Consider the following 21815-nt stretch of genomic DNA (forward strand, 5'->3'; position numbering starts at 1 on the left):
TCTCTTAAACTTTGGACTCTATGTAGTGCCGTTACTCAGGCGCTTGAAATTTTTGAAACAGATAGTGAGGTTAACTCCCGTCGTAGTGAGGCTCATTATGAGGACGTTCCGGTGGAAGGAGGAGATGAAAAGGAGGGGTCTTTCCCTCCCCCTCCGCCGGAGCCTCCTGATGGGATTTTTTTAAGTCTAGCTCAGATTCTGAGGAAGATAGTGATGAGGAGGAAAAAGAAGATAAATTGATTTCCAAAATGGCTACTGCCTTGAAACCTCAGCGGCAGGGCACTTGTTTCAATTGTGGGCGGTGTCTGGACATTTGACTGTATGGACTAATAATTTTACCTTAAATGTGTCTCAAAGTTCTAGATCTTTTTCAGGTTCATCTGCATAAGAATAACACCTACACTGCAACTGCTTGTGTCAAATTTCCCTATTCCTTACTATCAGGGAAAATTATGTTAAATGTTACAGAGGGATATGTAAATTGTACTGCTGCTTGTGTCTTTACTCAATGTGTAAACAAAACTTGGTGGGAGACAATCGAAAATACCAACAAATCTGTAATAATTGTAAAAGCTCATTCCAAGCTTTGGATGCCTATTAATCTGACACATCCTTGGTCTGACTCTATTGCTGTTTCACATCTGTATGATGCCCTTCAAGTTGTTCTACATCGCTCCCGTCGACTAGTGGGATTGATCGTCGCGACTATCCTTGCGGTTGCATCCGTTACTGCGACGGCCGCTGTGGCCAGCCTGGCACTGCAGCAAGAGATACAAACTGCGGACTTTATCAGGGAATGGCCTAAAGACTCTCATGCCTTATGGCAACAGCAAAAGGACTTAGATGCTCAATTAGCTACTGATGTAATTAACTTGCAACATACTGTATCTTGGTTAGGGGATCAACTGACAGTTCTTGCTACCCGCAGTATATTGAAATGTGATTGGAATTCTACACAAATGTGTGTCACCCCACTGCATTTTAGCATGTCAGAAGGATGGGAAAAGATTAAGCGCTCTTTACGGGGTCATCAGAATTTAACTGCAGAGATAATGCAACTTGAACAGTTGATTGCAGACACTTTCAGTAAAGAATTGCCTAAATTGACTGGCGATGACCTGTTAAAGGGACTCCAGGAGGGGAATTTTAGAATTCTTTGTTCTATTTCTGTGAAGAATGTCATGGGGATTCTGATGGGGACTGCACTGAATCTGTAGGTTGCTTTAGGTAGTATGGACATTTTAACTATGTTTATTCTTCCAATGCATGTGCATGGAATATCTTTCCATTTCTTTATGTTATCATCAATATCTTTCAACAGTGTCTTATAGTTTTCAATGTATAGGTCTTTCACCTTCTTGGTTAAATTTATTCCTAGATATTTTCTTTTTGTGTGATTGTAAATGAGATTGTATTCTTGACTTCTTTTTCTGTTAGTCCATTATTAGAATATAGAGATGCAACTGATTTTTGTAAGTTGATTTTGTACCCTGAAACTTTGGTGTAGTTGTTGATTATTTCTAATAGTTTTCCAATGGATTCTTTAGGGTTTTCTGTATATAAAATCATGTTGTCTGCAAACAGTGGCCGTTTCACTTCTTCCTTGCCAATTTACATACCTTTTATTTCTTTTTCTTGCCTAATTACTCTGGCCAAAACCTCCAGTACTATGTTGAATAAGAATGCTGAAAGTGGTCACTCTTGTCTTGTTCCTGTTCTCAGAGGGATGGATTTCAGTTTTTCCCCATTGAGTATGATGTTGGCTGTGGGTTTGTCATATATGGCCTTTATTATGTTGAGGTACTTTCCTTCTATACTCGTTTTCTTGAGAGTTTTTATCATAAATTGGTGTTGTATCTCATCAAATGGTTTCTCTGTATCTATTGAGATGATCATGTGGTTTTTATTCCTCATTTTATTAATGTGGTGTATCACATTGTTTGCTTTGTGGATGTTGAACCATCTCTTCATCCCTGGTATAAATCCCACTTGATCATGGTGTATGATCCTTTTAACTATTGCTGTATTCAATTTGCTGACATTTTGTTGAGGACTTTTGCATCTATGTTCATCAGCGATATTGGCCTGTAATTTTCCTTCTTTGTGTTGTCCTTATCTAGTTTTGGTACCAGGGTGATGTTGGCCTGATAAAATGTCTTAGGAAGTGTTCCATCTTCTTCAATTATTTGGAATAGATTGAGAAGCATAGGTATTAAGTCTATGAATGTTTTGTAGATTTCTCCAGAGAAGCCATCTGGTCCTGGAATTTAATTTTTTGGGAGGTTGTTGGTTACTGTTTCAATCTCTTTACTCGTGATTGATCTATTCAGATTCTCTATTTCCTCTCGATTCAGTTTTGGGAGGTTGTATGAGTCTAAGAATTTATCGATTTCTTCTAGGTTGTTCAATTTGTTGGGATATGGTTTTTCATAGTATTCTCTTATAATCCTTTGTATATCTGTGGTATCTGTTTTAATTTCTCTTCTTCCGTTTCTAATTCTATTTATTTGAGCCTTCTCTCTGTTTTTCTTAGTGAGTCTGGCTAAGGGTTTGTCAATTTTATTTATCTTCTTAAAGAACCAGCTCTTAGTTTCATTGATCCTTTCTACTGTTTTTTGGTTTCCATTTAGTTTATTTCTACTCTAATTTTCCTTATATAACTCCTTCTGCTGATTTTGGACTTTGTTGTTTTTCTAGTTCTGTTAAGTATACTTTAAAATTGCTTACTTGAGATTTTTCTTGTTTGTTAAGGTAGGCCTGAATTGCTGTGAATTTCCCTGTTAGGACCACTTTTGCTGCATCCCATATGAGTTGGTATGATATATTTTCATTTTCATTTGTCTCCATATATTTTTTGATTTCTCCTTTAATTTCTTCAATGATCCATTAGTTGTTCAGGAGCATGTTGTTTAGTCTTCACATATTTGTCACTTTGCCAGCTTTTTTCTTTTAGTTGATTTGAGTTTCATAGCATTGTGGGCAGAAAAGATACTTGGTATGATTTCAATCTTCTTAAATTTATTGAGGCTTGCCTTGTTTCCCAACATATGATCTATCTCTGAGAATTTTACATGTACACTTGAGAAGAATGTGTATTCTGCTGTTTTTGGATGGAGTGTTCTATATATATTTATTAAGTCCATCTGGTCTAGTTTTTCATTTATTCCACTATTGTCTTGTTGACTTTCTATCTGGATGATCTATCCATTGATGTAAGTAAGTAGAGTGTTAAGGTTCCTTACTATTATTGTGCTACTGTTAATATCTCCTTTTAGATCATTTAATAGTTGCTTTATGTACATTGGTGTTCCTGTGTTAAGTGCATACATATTTATAAGTGTTTTGTCCTCTTGGTGGAATGCCCCTTTTATTATTGTATACTGCCCCACTTTGTCTCTTATTGCCTTTTTCATCTTGAAGTCTACTTTGTCTAATATGAGTATGGCAACGCCTGCTTTCTTTTGTTTGCCATTAGCTTTCAGTATTGTCTTCCACCCCATCACTCTAAGACTGTGTTTGTCTTTAGAGCTGAGATGTGTTTCCTGGAGGCAGCATATTCTTGGGTCTTGTTTTTTAATCTACCCGGCCACTGTGTGACTTTTGATTGGAGAAGTCAATACATTTACATTTAGAGTGATTATTGATATATGAGGGCTTAATGCTGCTATTTTATCATTTTTTTTCCAGCTGTTCTGTACTTCCCTTGTTTCTTGTCCTGTGTATTTTGGACTGCCAGTTCAGTTTATTGGCCCTCTATGATGGTTTCCTCAGTTTTCTCTTTATCATTTGTGTCTCTGTTCTGATTTTTCGTTTAGTGGTTACCATTAGGTTTTATAAAAGTTCTCATAGATGAGACAGTCCATATCTGATAGCCTCTTATTTTCTTAGTCTAAGCAGTTTCCATCCCTTTCCACTTCCCTGTCTAAGTTATTGTTGTCACAACTTATTCCATCTTGTGTTGTGAATTTGTGGTTAAAATGAAGTGGTTATATTTATTCTTGATGTTTTCCTTTCCTTTATCTTTAATGTTATAATTAAGTGTTTGCTAACCAGTTCTCTAGCTGCAATTTTCTGATTTTATCTGCCTATTTATCTCCTTGCTCAAGGTTTTGTAAACCCTCTTTGTTTTTCAGGTATGAGGACCTTCTTGATCCTTTCTTGTAGGGTGGGGTCTTGTGGTGATGAACTCCCTCAGTTTTTGTTTATCTGGGAAAGTTTTAACTTCTCTATGATATCTGAAAGATAGTTTCAATGGATAGAGTATTCTTGGCTGAAGGATTTCTCTTTCAGAATTTTGAATACATCATTCTGCTCTTTCCTAGCCTCTAAAATTTCTCCTGAGAAATCTGCTGAAAGGTTAGTAGGGGTTCCTTTGTAGGTTATTTTCTTCTGCCTTGCTGCCCTTAACATTTTTTCTTTGTCATTGATCCTTGCCAGTTTTACTAACATATGCCTTGGAGAAGGTCTTTTTACATTGATGTAATTAGGAGCTATAGTAGCTTCTTTTACTTATATTTCCAGCTCTTTCCCCAGGTTTGGGAAGTTCTCAGCTATTATTTCTTTTAAAGAGCTCTCTGCTCTTTTCTCCCCCCTTCTCCCTCTGGACTACCTATAATCCTTATGTTGCATTTCCTAATTGAGTTGGATATTTCTCAGAGATTTCTTCATTTTTTTTTTAGTCTTAGTTCTCTCTCCTACTCTGTCTAAAGCATTTCTATATTTCTGTCCTTTGCATGCATGTGCCTAAATTGCTAATTCTTTCCTCCATAATTTCAGCTCTGTTATTTAAGGACTCCAAATTTTTCTTTATCTCATTCATTGTGTTTTTTATCTCCAACATTTCTGAATGGCCTTTCTTTATAGTTTGCATCTCTTTTGTGAAGAATTCCTTCTGTTCATTAATTTTATTCATGATTTCATTGAACTGCCTTTCTGAGTTTTCTCATAACTTGTTGAGTATTTTATGATAGCTATTTTGAATTCTCTGTCATTTAGATTGTTACTTTCTGTGTCTTCAGGTTTGATTTCTGGGTGTTTGTCTTTTTCTTTCTGATCTGAAGTGTTAATATACCTGTTTATACTATTTGACAGGGTGGATTTGTGTCTTTGCATAGTGATAGTATCTGGTCACAGATTCCACCTGCTGCCACTGGAGGGGGGGTGTTGCATGAGCTGTGTATTCTGAGGCCACCAAAATCCCTGGCTGCTGTGCCTGTCCAAGTCTGGGCCACAGTGGCACAGTGGGCTCTCCCACCAAATGAGTAGGCTATCATGTGGGGGCTCAGGGCTGCTACTGCTTGCTCCCACAGTGCCACTGAGGCATGCTCCCACCTTCAGGACAGCAAGCAGTACTGTGGGCCTTCTTGGCAGCTGAGAAGTTGTTCGTCCTGGAATGCAGATTGCAACCACCTAATCCTAGGTCACACTGGCCATTGTGCTTAGTGGGCAGGGCTTCCCCACTAGATCTGAGCCTGGGCCACTCCCTGGGACCACAGCAGCACTATGGGCTCTCCAACTGGATGGGAAAGCAATCACATGGGGATTCAGGGCTGCTATAATCTGTTCCTGCAATCGCACTAAGGTGCACTCCCACCCTCGGGGCCACAGCTGTACAATGGGTGCTCCAGCTGGGAAAGCAGTCACATGCATGTAAAGGGCTGCAAGGGAGCTGGAGAATGCTCACTTATCTCACCACCTCCCAGGGATAGTCCATCCACCTTCAGATGTATAGCCTTGTGGGTCTCTCAAGTGTCCTATTGTGCTGTGTGGGTATCCTCCATTGATCAATGAATGTCCATTTTGTGTAGTTTGAAGGGGGAGAAATAAAGGAAATAGTTCATTCTGCCATGTTGCTGACATCACCCCAGGACCTCCTGGTATTTCAATTTTTAATTTTTTGAGAAATCTGTATACTGTTTTCCATAGTGGCTGTATCAGTTTGCAGTCACACCAGCTGTGTGTTAGGGTTCCCTTTTCTCCACATCCTCTCCAACATTTGTTATTTCTTGTCTTGTTGTTTACAGCCATTCTGATGGGTGTGAGGAGATACCTCATTGTAGTTTTGATTCCCATTTCCTTAATAACTAGTGATGTTGGACATCTTTTTTTGAGCCTGTTGGCCAACTGTATGTATTCTTTGGAAAAGTGTGTGTTCATATCCTCTGCCCATTTTTTGATCATGTGTTTTTGTTGTTGTTGTTGAGTTGTATGAGTTCTTTATATATTTTGGAAAATAACCCCTTGTCAGATACGTGATTTGCAAATATTTTCTCCCAGTTGGTGAGTTGTCTCTTCATTTTTTGATGGTTTCCTGTGCTATGCAGAAGCTTTTTAGTCTGATATAGTCTATTTGTTTATTTTTCCTTTTGTTTCCCTTACCTGAGTAGACATGGTGTTTGAAAAGATACTGCCAAGACCAATGTCAAAGAGCATACTGCCTATATTTTCTTCTAGGATTTTTATGGTTTCAGTTCTTACTTTCAAGTCTTTGATCCATTTTGAGTTAATTTTTGTGGATGGTGAAAGATAATGGTCTACTTTCGTTCTTTTGCATGTGCCTGTCCAGTTTTCCCAACACCATTTATTGAAGAGATTTTCCTTTCTCCATTGTGTGTTCTTGGCTCCTTTGTCAAAGATTAGCTGTCCATAGATGTGTGGTTTTATTTCTGGGCTCTCAATTCTGTTCCACTGATCTGTATGTCTGTTTTTCTGAATAGACTAATCACAAGGAAAGAGATTGAAGCAATAATCAAAAACCTCCCAAAAAAACAAAAGTCCAGGACCAGATGGCTTCTCTGTTAAATTCTACCAACATTCAAAGATTTAATACCTATCCTTCTCAAACTATTCTGAAAACTTGAAGAGGGCAGGATGATTCCTAACCCATTTTATGAGCCCAACATTACCCTGATACCAAAACCAGACAAGAACAACACAGAAAAGGAAAATTATAGGCCAATATCACTGATGAACATAGATGCAAAAATCCTCAACAAAATATTAGCAAATCAAATACAGCAATACATTAAAAAGATCATACACCATGATTAAATGGAGTTTATTCCAGGGATGCAGGGGTGGTTCAACATCCATAAATCTATCAATGTGATACACTATGTTAACAAAATGAAGATTAAAAACCACATGATCCTCTCAATAGATGCAGAGAAAGAATTTGACAAGTTCCAACATTTATGATAAAAACTCTCAGAGTAACATCAGGATCATGGCAGAGTGAGTTGTTCTTTGTCTCTCCCCTTTAAGTCACAACTGAATGGACATTCATTAACCAGCAGAGGATTCCTCACACAGCACAAGAGGACATCTGAGAGATCCACGCAGCTATACATCTGAAGGTGGGTGGCCTTGATCCCTGGGAGGCAGTATAACTAGGTGAGCTCACTCCTTCCCCTCCCCAGCAGCAGTGAGCCAGGTGGCGGATCCTCACACGGTGGCCAGCACAACTGTAAGAGGAGGTAGGGACAGCCCAGCCTGTGTGAATGCTTTCCAAATTGCAGCCTGGCCCATGGGAGCACCCACCATGCTGCAGAATCCCTACCGGTGGGAATGCTCTACACTGAGTTGCAGTGGCTTAGCCCATATGATAGTGACCACCCACTGAACATAGCACAGGTGAGAAGGCACCACACCTGCTCAGAATGCATCCCCACTCATGGAGCCAGCAACCCACAGGACCCACTGAGTGGCAGCTCAGCCCCTGCATGGGCACACCTCACCCCTAGCACAGCACAGGCGAAAAGGTGCCCCGCTCACTCAGAAGGGACCCCCACCCATGGAGCACAGCAGCCAATGGGATCCACCGAGTGGCAGCTCAGCTCTGCATAGGTGCCTCTCCCACCTAGAATGTGGTAGGTCAGCCAGTCCCTTGCTGAGCACAGAGCCCTGGCTATGGTGCCCAACCCACCCACCCAGCAAAGAGGCCCTACCCATGTAAGCACAACCTGCAGAGTGGCTGCGGCCAGCCTGGGCAATTGCAGAGTAGCCCTACCTACAAAACTTCCAGCAGATGGGGCAGGATCAGAAAACACAGCTCCTGCTCTCCCCTCAGCAGCAGCAGGTGGAATCTGTGACCTGATACTGCCGTAAATGTGCCAGCAAAGGATTACTTCATCAAACACCATGAAGAACTACATTAACACTTCAGAGCAGAAAGAAAATGACAAGTCCCCAGAAACAATCCTGAAGTCACAGAAATTTACAATCTAAACGACAGAGGATTCAAAATAGTTATCACAAAGAAACTCAATGAGTTACTAGAAAACTCAGAAAAGCACTTCAATGAGCTCAGGAATAAAATTAATGAGCAGAAGGGATACTTCACAAAAGAAACTGAAACTCTAGAAAAAATACCAAACAGAAATTCTGGATATAAAGAACACAATTAATGAGATAAAAGTAATCTAGAATCCATAAAAAATAGAGCTGATGTTATGGAGGAGGACAGAATTGGTGATTTAGAGGTTAGAAATATAGAAATCCTTCAGGTGGAAGAGGAGAGAAAAGTAAGAATTTTTTGAAAATGAAGAAACTCTTTGAGAAATATCTGACTCAATTAGGAAAAGCAACATAAGGATTATAGGTATTCCAGAGCAAGGGGAGAGGGAGAAAGGAGCAGAGCATTTGTTTAAAGAAATAAAAGCTGAGAACTTCCCAAATATGGGGAAAAAACTGGACTTACAAGTGCATGAAGCCAGTAGAACTCCTAATTACATCAATGCAAAAAGACTTTCTCCAAGGCATATACTATTAAAACTGGTAAAAGTCAATGACAAAGAAAAAATGTCAAGGGCAGCAAGGCAGAAGAAAATAACCTTCAAAGGAACCCCTATCAGGCTTTCCACGGGTTTCTCAGCAGAAATCTTACAGGCTATGAGACAGTGGAATGATATATTCAAAATACTGAAGACAAAAACTTTCAGCCAAGAATACTCTATCAAGTGAAACTATCCTTCACATATGATTGAGAAATAAAAACTTTCCCAGATAAACAATAGCTGAGGGAGTTCATCACCACTAGACCTCCCTTACAAGAAATGATGAAGGAAGCCCTCCTAACTGTAACAAAAAGGCAAAAGTTTACGAAATCTTGAACAAGAAAATTAATAGAAAGACTAGGAAAATCGCAGCTCTATATCAGAATAGGTCAGTAAACACTTAAGCATAACATGAAAAACAAAGAGAAGGAAAGCATCAAAAATAACAATAAACACTTCAATTTAGTCACAAACTCACAACATGGAAAATAACAATTTGTAACAACAATAATTCAGAAGAGGCAGAGAAAGGGGATGGAACCTGCTTAGGCTAATGGAGATAAGAGACTGTCAGAAAATGGACTATCTCATCTATAAGATCTTTTATACAAACCTCATAGTAACCACTAAACAAAAAAATCAGAGTAGAGTCACAAATCATAAAGAGAAAACTGAGAGAACCAGCACAGAAAACCACCAAACTGAAATGGCAGTCAGAAATACAAGAGAAAAGAAACAATGGAAATATAGAACAACCAGAAAACAGGAGATAAAATGGCAGTATTAGGCCTTCATATATCAATAATCACTCTAAATGTAAATGGATTGAATTCTCCAATGTAAAGCCACAGAGTGGCTGGATGGATTAAAAAACAAGACCCAACAATACGCTGCCTCCAGGAAACACATCTCAACTCTAAAGACAAACAAAGGCTCAGAGTGAAGGGATGAAAGATAATACTCCAAGTAAATGGCAAGCAAAGGAGAGCAGGTGTTGCCACACTTATATCAGACAAAGCAGACTTCAAGATAAAAACTACAATGAGCGGCAAAGAGGGGCAGTATATAATGATAAAAGGAACTTTCCACCAAGAAGACATAACACTTATAACATGAATGCACCTAACACAAGAGCACCAAAGTATATAAAGCAACTATAAACAGACCTAAAGGGAGAAATTGACAGCAACACATAGCACTAGGGGACCTCAACACTCCACTTACATCAATGGATAGATCATCCAGACAGAAACTCAACAAGGAAAGAGTACTCTTAAATTAAATACTTGACCAGATGGACTTACTATATATAGAGAGAACATTCCATCCCAAAACAGCACAATAGACATTCTTCTCATGTGAACATGGAAAATTCTCAAAGATAGACAACATGTTGGGAAACAAGGCAAGCCTCAATAACTTTAAGAAGATTGAAATCATATCAAGCATCTTTTATGATCACAATGCTATGAAACTAGAAATCAACAAGAAAAAAGCTAGGAAAGAGACAAATATGTGGAGACTAAACAGCATGCTACTGAACAACCATTGGATCAATGAAGAAATCAAAGGGGAAATCAAAGAATACCTGGAGACAAATGGAAATGAAAACACGACATACCAACTCTTATGGAATGCAGCAACAGCAGTCTGAAGAGGGAAATTTATAGCAATACAGGCCCACCTTAACAAACAACAAAAATCTCAAATAGGTAATCTTAAACTACACTTAACGGACCTAAAAAAAGAAGAACAAACAAAGCCCAAAGTCAGCAGAAGGAGGGAAATAAGAAAAATTAGAGCAGAAATAAATGAATTAGAGACTAAAAAAGCAATAGAAAGGATCAATGAAACTAAGAGCTGGTTCTTTGAGAAGATAAACAAAATAGACAAACCCTTAGCCAGACTCACAAAGAAAAAAAGACAGAAGTCTCAAATAAATAAAATTAAAAATGAAAGAGGAGAAATTACAACAGATACCATAGAAATACAAAGGATTATAAGAGAATACTATGAAAAACTATATGCCAACAAATTGAACAACCTAGAAGAAATGGGTAAATTCAGGCTCATACCTCTCAAAACTGAATCAAGAAGTAATAGAGAATCTGAATAGACCAATCACAAGTAAAGAGATTGAAACAGTAATCAAAAACCTCCCCAAAAACAAAAGTCCAGGACCAGATGGCTTCTCTGGAGAAATCTACCAAACACTCAAAGAAAATGGAACACCTATCCTTCTCAATCTATTCCAAAAAGTGGAAAAATATGGAATGCTTCCTAACTCATTCTATGAGGCCAACATTACCCTGATACCAAAACCAGATAAGGACAACTCAAAGAAGGAAAATTACAGGCCAATATTGATGATGAACATAGATACAAAAATCCTCAACAAAATATTGGCAAATTGAATACAGCAATATGTTAAAAGGGTCGTACACCATGACTGAGTGGGATTTATACCAGGGATGAAGGGATGGCTCAAGATTTGCAAATCAATCAATGCAATACACCACATTAACAAAATTAGGAATAAAAACTACATGATTATCTCAATAGCTGCAGAGAAGCCATTTGACAAGATCCAACACCCATTTATGATAAAAACTCTCAATAAAACAGGTATAGAAGGAGGGGCTGGCCCCGTGGCCGAGTGGTTAAGTTCGCGCGCTCCGCAGCAGGCGGCCCAGTGTTTCGTTAGTTCGAGTCCTGGGCGCGGACATGGCACTGCTCATCGGACCACGCTGAGGCAGCGTCCCACATGCCACAGCTAGAGGAACCCACAACGAAGAATACACAACTATGTGCCGGGGGGCTTTGGGGAGAAAAAGGAAAAAATAAAATCTTTAAAAAAAAAAAAAAAAACAGGTATAGAAGGAAAGTACCTCAACATAATAAAAACCAGATGTGACAAACCCATAGCCAACATCATACTTAGTGGTGAAAAATTGGAAGACATCCCTCTAAGAACAAACAAGATAAGGCTGCCCACTCTCACCACTCTTATTCAACATAGTACCAGAGGTTTTGGCCAGAGTAATGAGGCAAGAAAAAGAAATAAGAGGTATCCAAACTGACAATGAAGAAGTGAAACTGGGGTCCGGCTTGGTAGCGCAGTGGTTAAGTTCACTCGTTCTGCTTCAGCAGCCCAGGGTTTACTGGTTCGGATCCTGGGTGCATACATGGCACCGCTTGGCACACCATGCTGTGTTAGGCATCCCACATATAAAGTGGAGGAAGATGGGCATGGATATTAGCTCAGGGCCAGTCTTCCTCAGCAAAAAGAGGAGGATTGGCAGCAGTTAGCTCGGGGCTAATCTTCCTCAAAAAAAAGAGAAAGAAATGGAAAGATATTCCATGCACATGGAATGGAAGAATAAACACAGTTAAAGTGTCCATATTACCTAAAGCAGCTACAGATTCAATGCAATCCCAGTGAGAATCCCAATGACATTCGTTACAGAAATAGAACAAAGAATCCTAAAATTTATATTAGGAAAAACAAAAGACCCTGAATAGCCAAAACAATCCTGAGAGAAAAGAATAAAGTTGGAGGTATCAGACTCCCTGAATTCAAAATATACTACAAAGCTATAGTAATCAAAACAGCATGGTACTGGCAGTTGACTCTTTTTTTTTTAAGGGTTGTACTTGGTGGCTTTGTCAGGCAGGTGGTACTGCTATACTAGGAAATGGCCCTTACCCTTTAACTCACTCTCTGATTTCCTTTTCTCTTCCTAGGAATCTGTATTGTTTCTGCTGGACCACTTGTTCCCTGTTCAACCAAACAAACTTCTAATGTTTTTATTTACCCCAAAACTCAAGGTCCTCATTGTTAACGTCATTTATTTCAGCCATAGCCACATTGCCTTTTTACTGGGGCTCTGGGGCTTGCTGTCCATTGTCATCCTTCCTCCTCCCACCCTGAGGAGAATGAGTAACCACCATTCAGGCACCATTTAGAAGGGAGTCCAGAAGCTTCTAAGAAAGACTTCTAAACAAGTCAAATACTAGAATGTAGGCTCCTCCCTCTATAAGCTCCAGGAGGGCAGAGCTCTTGTCTGAAGTGCTTATTGTTGTATCTCCAGTGCCCATGATGCCTGACACAAAATAGATGCTCAACAAATATCTGAATTTGTTGAAATTGTTGAAATCAAATGAATTAATATACTGGAACTCATTGAGAATCTGGATGTTTGCTTTGTGGGATTTTAGACCTTCAGTAAAATCATCCTGGTCCAAAGATTGCTTCAGTTCGTTGCCTGCCCTAGTGTCAGCACTGCTGTCACTCAAGATGTGTCCACCAAGAAGCTGTTAAAATGAAGATACCTCTTTACAGAAAACCTAAAAACTCATTCATATTGCTAAGCAAAAAGCAAGGAAATAAGGAAGAGAAGGAGGGACTTAAATAGCGCTGGAGATTTCTCCACTCAATAATCATATAAAATGGGAGTTAGAAATCTGCTATTTCCTCAGGCTATCTCAATTATTGTATGATGACCTTCTAGCCTAGCTTAACTGTGAGTCTAGTGATTAAAGAATGTCTTTAACAACATGGCTCCTAAATGCAAACCAGCTCTTTAATCTGGTACTTAACTGAAGTAACAGCAATCTGTTCCAACACTAGAGGAAAAACTGGCTGTGTGAAATATATTAAGACACTATGGCATCTTCCTAAGGGATTTAAAGGGCGATTTTGACTATATGCAATTTTCACAATATATACTGACTTTAGACTGTAACCCCAGGTTGCAACATGCCTTCACTATATTCATTTAATCTGCTATCATGCATTAGTTCTGTGTGTGTGTGTATGGCACACGTGTGCATTCTATGACTGAAGAGGGAGTGCTAGCTAGTTTGTATTCTCAGTGAGAAAAGAACAGTTAGTTAATTTGTGGATTATATTTATGTCTAACTTTATATCCTCATTATTAATTAAAGTGAGATCTTCTGCCTTGACTATAAAATTAGTGAGTGAACTTCAGTTTTGACATTGTATAGTATTTTGTTTTAATTTTTCCATTCAACAAATAGTTATTGAGCACCTACTAATGTCAAGCATAGTGCTAGTTATCATCACGTGTTATTTCCTCTAATAACAATAGCCACAGCAGTTTTCGTGAAAATCTGCTTCCTCCAAAGCCATTGAGGAGTTATGAAAGAACCAGACCGTGAATGGGGCAAGGTGGGGTCTGAATTCTGCAAACACTGAAAGTGAAACAATGTGAATATACGCCAAGGAAGAAAATGTGAGGTTTGAATGAAAATTTATTGACTCTGTAACATGTCTGACAAAAGAGTGCTTAGTGCTTCCAGGAGGGTATAGCCATTCTTGGGAGATATTTTTGATAGAGTTAAGTGCCAAAGAGTCCCTGGCATCAGGAAAAACAGCCATTTCCTCTGCTGTGATTTTTAAGTGATCTCTGAGCTGCTGGAGATCAAGGGGACATTCTCTGGGACTGAGGGCAAAAAGAGCATTGTACCTAATGATTGCAGAAAACACATTTTTAAAAAGTACCCTTGGAACATTTCTGAAAACTGAACAAATGCTAAGCCATAAGATGAGGCTAAACAAATTTTTCAAGGATTAGTATCATACAGACCACATTCTGGGACCACAATGCAACTAAGTTAGAAATCTATAATACAAAGAAAAATCTGAAAAACTTCACATATTTGGGAATTTAAGAAGATACTTCTTAACTACTCATAGGCTAAAAGAGAAATTATAATGGAAACTAGAAAATACTTATAACTGAACAGTAGTAAAACTACTATGTATCTAAACCTGTGGGGTGCAAGCAAGCACTATTTAGAGAGACATTCATAGCCTTAAAGGAAAAAAATGAAGAAAGTCTTAAAATTAAAAAATTAAGCACTCAAAAGGAAGTTAAGGTGTCCAGCCCAGTGGCACAGTGGTTAAGTTCACATTTTCTGATTCGGTGGCCCAGGGTTCACCAGTTTGGATCCTGGGTGTGGACCTCTGCACCGTATGTTGGGCCATGCTTGGCAGGTGTCCCACATATAAACTAGAGGAGGATGGGCACAGATAGTAGCTCAGGGCCAGTCTTCCTCAGCAAAAAGAGGAGGATTCAGGGCAGATGTTACTCAGGGCTAATCTTCCTCAAAAAAAAAAAAAAGAAGTTAAGGAAAAAGATAGCAGAACAATCTCAAAGAAAGGAAAAGAAAAAAATAAGTTAAAAAGTGAAGCTGAAATTAATGAAAAGGAAACCAAACATAAAATAGAGAAGGTTGACAAAGCCAAAATTTGGTGTTTTGAAAATACTTCTGGTAAAATTAACTAAGTAAACAAAAGAGAATGCAAAAATAAATATTATAAATAATAAAAGTTGATATGGGCCAGCCTGGTGGCATAGTGGTTAAGTTCACATACCCCACTTCGGCAGCCCAGGGTTTGTGGATTCAGACCCCCAGTGTGGGTTCAGACACCACTCATCAAGCCACACTGTGGTGGCATCTCACATACAAACAGAAGAAGGTTGGCACAGATGTTAGCTCAGTGACAATCTTCCTCAAGTAAAAAGAGGAAGATTGACAACAGATGTCAACTCAGGCCCAATCTTCTTCACCAAAAAGAAAAAAAAAGTTGATATGATATGGTGAAGGGATTAAGTAGATACAAAGAACAGTATAGACAATTTTAGGCCAACATATTTGAAAACATATGAAATAAATAAATTCAAACCAACTGGGGAAGAAATAGAAAACCTGAATTGTCCTATGACCATTAAAGAAATTGGACCATAATTTAAAAATCTTACCATGCTCTGTGTGATCCACTCTGATAAGCCTGGCCAGTAAGTTCTACCAAAATTTCAAGGAATAGACAATCTTACACAAAATTTTCAGAGAATTTTTTTAAAAAAATTTTTTAAATGAGGGACACTTCCCAGTTTATCTGATGTAGGTAGAATCACTTTGATACCAAAACCAAACAAGGATAGTGAAAGAAAACAGGACAGGAAAAAACATAGTACTACATGACCAAGTTAGGTTTATACTAGGAATGCAGTTGGTTCAGTAATGGAAAGTAAATTAATCTAATTCACCACATGAACAGATTAAAGGAGAAAAACCATATGATTGTACCAATAGATGAAGAAAAATCCAAGGTTAGTTCATGATTTAAAAAGAAGACAGGCAATAAAAAGGAACCTTCTTAATCCAATAAAGGCATCTATACTATCACATATAATTGTGAAATGTTGAAAGTATCTCTTTTGTTGAAAGATTAGCAAGAATGTTTAATCTTATTCAACATTATTCTGAAGACTCTAGCCAATACAATAAGATAAGAATGGGAAATAAAATATATAAGGATTGGAAAGGAAGAGAGAAAATGGTGGCTTTTGTGGATATATGTTCATCTATGCAGGAAATCCAAAAGAACTTTCAGTGAATTATTAAAATTAAGAGAATTTAGAAGGTTTATGGGTATAAATCAGTTTATAAAAGTCTATTTCATTTCTATATTCCAGCAACAATTAGTAAATAAAATTTATATAAAGATACCATTTACAATAGCAATAAAAAATACTTAGGAATAAATCTAATAAAAATTGTGCAAGCCCTATGGAGAAAATTTAAAAGTGTATTGAAAGACATTGAAAAACTACCTAAGCAAATGGACAGATATGTTCACATAAAAAGATATTGTAAAGATGACATTTCTCCTCTGATTGATTTATAGATTTAATGCAATTTTGATAAAAATCCCAACAGCCTTTTTTTGTGGAATTTGATAAGCTGTTTCTATAATTTTTACATGGAAGAGCTAAGGACCAGGAATGGCCAAGAAATTCCTGAAGAAGAACAAAGTCAAAGGACTTGCCCTATCACATATTAACATTTATAAACCTATAGTAATTAAAATAGTATCTTAAGACAAATAGACCAATGAAACAGAATAGAAATCCCAGAAACAAACCCAAGCATATGTAGAAATTTGGTTTATGACAGAGGTAGCATTGCAGAAAGGAAGGAAAAAGATGGACAATTCAATAAGTTGTGCTGGGGCAATTGTTATGACATGGGAAAAAATTATATTGGATTTCTACTTTATACTATATACAAAAATTAATTCTAGATTGATAAAGACTGAAATACAAAGAACTCTGAATAGATATTTGATGATATTAAGAAATTTGTAAGATTTTTAGGTATGATATTATTATTGTGGTTAGGTTTTTAAAAATAGTTCTTATATTTTAAAAATACATTTTATAATATTAATGGATGAAATATTATGTTTTTGAGGGTGTAGTGGGTGGGAGTAAAGATACAACAAGATTGGCCTTGATTTTAACATTTTTGAAGCTGGGTGAAGGGAATATATGGGTTTAATATACTATTTTCTCTACTTTTGTATATATTTGAAATTCTGCACTATAAAAAGTTAGAGATTTTAATGTGAAAGACAAAACTATAAACCTTTTAGAAGATAATATAGGAAAATGCTTTTATGACCATGGGATAGGAAAGGATCTCTTGAACATAAAGAAAGAAAAATATTGATAAATTTGACTACATTCAAATTTAGAATTTTGATTCACCCAAAGATACCATAAAGAGAGTGAAAGGGCAAGCCACAAATTGGGAGAAAATATTTGCAACACATGTAACCAACAAAGAATTTGTATACAAAATATTTATGAAACGATAAGAAAAAGACAATTGGTGGGAAAATGGGGAAATGACTTGAACTGGAATTTCACAGAAAGGAAAATTCAAATACCCATAAAAGTATGAAGAGATGCTCAAGCTCTTTAGTAGTCAAGAAAATATGAATTAACACTATAATGAAACACTGTTTTATACCAGATGGGCAAAAATTTTAAAAGTCAAAAAATAACCAAACATTGGTGTGTTAAATTGGTAAAATGAACTTGGAAAACAGTTGGGCATTACCTAATAAAGTTGAACATGCACATAACCTTATAACCTATCAATTCCATTCTCAAGTATATGGAGTACCCACTGCAAGTGTGCCCAGGAGACTTATACAAGAATGTTTAGAGCAACTGATATGACCATCACAGTAAAATATGGATAAGTAAATTGTGGGATATTCACACACTTGAATACCATACGGCAGCAAAAATAATTAAACCAGAACTTCACACATCAACAGATAAAACAAAAGAAGTAAGTCCCATAATACATACAGAATTATTCCATTTGGATAAAGTTCAAATAAAGTTCAAAAACAGACTAAATTAGAGGAGTGATGTCAGCATCATGGTAGAGTGAGCACTTCCCTTAGACTCTCCCCTCTAAGATACAATGAAAAGGACATTCATATACCAACAGAGGACATTCACACAACACAAAAGATATCTGAAAGATCCATGCAGTCGTAAGTCTGAGGGTAGAGGTGCTGGAACCCTGGAGGAGGTGGAAGGAGGTAAGGGAATCTCCTCTCCCTCCCAAATGACAGCAACCCGGGACTGTTTGTGCCTCTGAGAGGAGAGGGGAGAGGGGCAATCCTCCACAGGAACACTTTTGCTCTCCAAGTTCCTGCACAGCCTGAGGGAAAGCCCCACACAGAGGTGGCTAAGCAATTGCAGGGGTTTCTTCATCAAGCCAGCACCCAATGACAGCAGATAGTGAAGGCAGAGCAAGAAACCCCCCGGGTCTTTCAGGCAAAAGAAAGTGCTCCCCATCACCCCTGTTCAGCACTCCAGCTCAGCAACTTGGCCAGAGCACCCATGCATACGATAGAAAAGCAGCAGCTGTGAACATGCGAACCATGGATCAAGGTGGGCTCAGACTACATAGTTCTTGACCCCCACCCAGTGACAGTAGGTGGAAGCTGCAATGAAATACTATCACTACACAGAGGCACAAATACATGCCATCCAACAATATGAAAAAATATTATAATACTCCAGACCAGAAGCAAAATGACAAGCACCCAGAAATCGATCCTGAAGGCACAGAAATTTATAATCTAAATGACAGAATTCAAAATAGCTATCATAAAAAAATCTCAATGAGTTAGAAGAAAATACAGATGGACAGTTCAATGAAATCAATAACTTCTTCACAAAAGAGATTGAAACTATAAGGAAAAAGCAATCAGAAACATCGGAGATGAAAAATTCAATGAATGAGATGAAGAAAAATCTGGAATCCCTGCATAACAGAGCTGAAATTATGGAAGAAAGAATTAGCAACTTGGTGGACAGAAATATAGAAATGCTTCAGATGAAGGAGGAGAGAAAATGAAGACCAAAAGAAATGAAGAAATTCTCTGAGAAATGTCCAATTCAATTAGGAAATGCAACATAAGGATTATAGGTATTCAAGAGGGAGAAGAAGAAGAGAAAGGAGCAGAAAGCTTGTTCAAAGAAATAATAGCTGAGAACTTCCCACACCTGGGGAAGGAGCTGGAAATACAAGTAAGTAAGTTAATATAACTCCTAATTACATTAATGTAAAAAGACATTCTCCAAGGCATATGTTAGTAAAACTGGCAAAAGTCAGTGGCAAAGAAAAAGTGTTAAGGGAAGCAAGGCAGAAGGAAATAACCTACAAAGGAACCCCTATCAAACTTTCAGCAGATTTCTCAGGAGAAACCTTACAGGCCAGGAGAGAGTGGAATGATATATTCAAAATTCTGAAAGACAAAAACCTTCTGCCAAGAATACTCTATCCATTGAAAATATCTTTCAGATATCATGGAGAAATAAAAACTTTCCCAGATAAAAGCTGAGGGAGTTCATCACCACAAGACCCCACCCTACAAGAAAGGACCAAGAAGGTCCTCATACCTGGAAAACAAGAAAGAGTTTACAAAACTTTGAGCAAGAAGATAAATAGGCAGACAAAATCAGAAAATTGCAACTCTCTATGAGAACAGATTAGCAAATAATTAATTATAACCGTAAAGATAAAGGGAAGGAAAACATCAAGAATAAATATAATCTCATCATTTTAACTACAAACTGACAACACAAGATGGAATAAGTGGTGACAATAACTTAGAAGGGGAAGAGAAAAAGGATGGAATTGATTAAGACTAAGGAAATAAGAGGCTATCAGAAAATGGACTATCGCATCTATAAGTTTTTATACAAACCTTATGGTAATGACTAAACAAATAATCAGAACATAGACATAAATGATAAATAAAGAGAAAACTATGAAAACCATCATAGAGAACTACCAAACTGAATTGGTAGTCTGAAATGCACAAGACAAGAAACAAGGGAAAGGCAGAAGAACTGAAAAATAAGCAATAAAGGGGCAGCATTAAGCCCTCATATAGCAATACTCACTCTAAATGTAAATGGACTGAACTCTTCAACCAAAAAACACAGAGTAGGGGGCTGGCCCAGTGGCATAGTGATTAAGTTCACATACTCCACTTCAGCAGCCTAGGGTTTGCAGTTTCTGATCCTGGGTGTGGACATAGCACTGCTCGTCAAACCACGCTGTGGCTGCATCCCACATAAAGTGGAGGACGATTGGCACAGATGTTAGCTCAGGGCCAATCTCCCTCACACACACACAAAATACAGAGTGGTTGGATGGATTAAAAAACAAGACCCAACAATATGCTGCCTCTAGGAAACATACCTCAGCTCTAAAGACAAACACAGGCTCAGAGTGAAGGGATGGAAAACAATACTCCAAGTCAATGGCAAACAAAAGAAAGCAGGTGTTGCCATATTTATATCAGACAAAGTAGACTTCAAGACCTAACAGGTAATGTGAGACAAAGAGGGGCAGTATATAATGATGAAAGGACACTCCACGAAGTAGACATAACAGTTATAAATACATATGCACCCAACACAGGAGCACAAAAATACATGAAACAACTATTAACAAACCTAAAAGGAGATATCAACAACAACATAATAATAGTGGGGACCTTAACACCCCACTTACATCAATGGATAGGTCATCCAGACAGAAAGTCAACAAAGAAAGTGGATTTAAATGAAAAACTAGACCGGATGGACTTAATAGATATATATAGAATACTCCATCCCAAAACAGGAGAAAACACATTCTTCTCAAGTACACATGGAATACTCTCAAGGGTAGACCGTATGTTGGGAAACAAGGCAAGCCTCAATAAATTTTAGAAGATTGAAATCATATCAAGCACCTTTTCCAACCACAGTGCTATGAAACTAGAAATCAATGACAAGCAAAAAGCTGGGAAAGTGACAAATATGTGGAGACTAAACAACATGCTCCTGAACAACCAATGGATCATTGAAGAAATTAAAGGAGAAATGAAAAAATATCCGGAGAAAAATGAGAATGAAAATACACCATATCAACTCATATGGGATGCAGCAAAAGCAGTCCTAAGAGGGAAATTCAGGCTAACCTTAACAAACAAGAAAAATCTCAAGCAAGCAATCTTAAACTACACCTAACAGAACTAGAAAAAGAAGAACAAACAAAGCCCAAAGTCAGCAGAAGGAGAGAAATAAGAAAATTTAGAGCAGAAATAAATGTAATTGAAACAAACAAGCAAAAAATGGTAGAAAGGATCAATGAAATAAAGAAATTATTCTTTGAGATGATAAACAAAATAGACAAACTCTTAGCCAGACTCACTAAGAAAAAAAGAGAGAAGGCTCAAATAAATAAAATTAGAAATGAAAATGGGAAATTACAAGTGATACCACAGAAACACAAAGGGTTATAAGAGAATATTGTGAAAAAGTGTATGGCAACAAATTGGACAATCTAGAAGAAATGGATAAATTCTTAGAAGCATACAACCTCCCAAAACTGAACCAGGAAGAAATAGAGAATCTGAATAAACCAATCACAAGTAAAGAGATTGAAACAGTAATCAAAAACCTCCCCAAAAATAAAAGTCCAGGACCAGATGGCTTCTCTGGAGAATTCTACCAAATATTCAAAGAAGACTTAATACCTATCCTTCTCAAACTATTCCAAAAAATTGAGGAAGATGGAGGACTTCCTAACACATTCTATGAGGCCAACATCACCCTGATACCAAAGCCACACAAAGACAACACAAAG

General features: G+C 37.6%; 1 protein-coding gene across 9 annotated transcripts in view; it reads left to right on the forward strand.

Annotated features, from left to right (window-relative positions):
- ASIP (agouti signaling protein) overlaps positions 1 to 21815 on the forward strand; it is a 116879-nt gene that overhangs the window by 52936 nt on the left and 42128 nt on the right. For 3 of the 9 annotated variants that reach the window (XM_070485789.1, XM_070485792.1, XM_070485793.1), the window contains one exon: positions 7264 to 7355. The exons of the other annotated variants lie outside the window; for them this stretch is intronic. The gene's annotated coding sequence lies outside the window, so the exon portion shown is untranslated. The remainder of the gene's footprint in view (positions 1 to 7263; positions 7356 to 21815) is intronic. 9 annotated transcript variants of the gene reach the window in all.

Source organism: Equus asinus, chromosome 15 (assembly GCF_041296235.1).
Source record: "Equus asinus isolate D_3611 breed Donkey chromosome 15, EquAss-T2T_v2, whole genome shotgun sequence".
NCBI lineage: Eukaryota > Metazoa > Chordata > Mammalia > Perissodactyla > Equidae > Equus > Equus asinus.